Genomic DNA, 1,109 nt, shown 5'->3' with positions numbered 1-1,109 from the left:
CCACTGATGGAAAACTAGCATCCTATACTAAGCATGTAGGATTGCAGGTAAAGGTAACAACAGTAGAAGCAAGGACAGGCTATGCATCAGGATAGGATTAACGGAAAGCGGTAACATGTTACACTACTCTAATGCAAGCAGTATAGAGAAGAATAGGCGATATCTGGTGATCAAGGGGGGGGGGGGCTTGCCTGGTTGCTCTTGCAAGTAGGAGGGGTCGTCAACTCCGTAGTCGAACTGGACAGCAGCAGTGTCGGTCTCGTAGTCTACTGGAGAGAAGAGGGGGAAGAAACAGTAAATACAATGCAAACATAAGCATGACGATGCGTGACATGACAATGAGCGGTGCTAGGTGTGTCCTAACGCGGCAGTAGGTGGTACCGGCGAAGGGGGGGAACATCCGGGAAAGTATTCCCGATGTTTCGCATTTTCGGACAGATGAAATGGAGGGGGAAAGTTGCGAGTTCGATAGGTTAGGGATGTGTGGTGGATGAACGGGCTGCGTATCCGGATTCGTCTCGTCGTTCTGAGCAACTTTCATGTACAAAGTTTTTCCATCCGAGCTACGGTTTATTTTATATTAAATTTTAAAGATTTAAATTATTTTTAGAATTTCATAAATTAATTTAATTCGAAATTTAATTAATGCATCAGCATGACGTCAGCAGTCAACATTGACCGTTGACCTGGTCAACCTGACAGGTGGGTCCCACCTGTCAGGGACTGTTAGCTAATTAACAGTAGTTAATTAGGTTAATTAGTTATTAAGTTAATTAATCTTAATTAGTTAATATTAACAGGATTAATTAAGTTAATTAATTATCTTAATTATTTATTTATATATTTTTATTTATTTAATTTTTTTAAATCATTTTTTTATTACGTTCTGGGAGCGGGGCCCACCTGTCTGTGGCCCATAGGGGGTTCGGGCCCAGGGGCGGTGGCTCAGGGGCGCGAGGCCCCACCTGGCAGTGGCCGAGGGGCCACAGGCGGGCGTGGGCGATGGGCGGTGGTGCGGGCGGACCCGGCGACGAGCGCCGCGGGCGGGGTCAAGCCTGAGCGGCGACCAGCACGTGGGGGCGGCACGGCGTGGCCCCCAGGTCGAAGCG

Source organism: Triticum aestivum, chromosome 1D (assembly GCF_018294505.1).
Source record: "Triticum aestivum cultivar Chinese Spring chromosome 1D, IWGSC CS RefSeq v2.1, whole genome shotgun sequence".
NCBI classification, from domain to species: domain Eukaryota; kingdom Viridiplantae; phylum Streptophyta; class Magnoliopsida; order Poales; family Poaceae; genus Triticum; species Triticum aestivum.
This window is presented reverse-complemented; position numbering follows the sequence as displayed.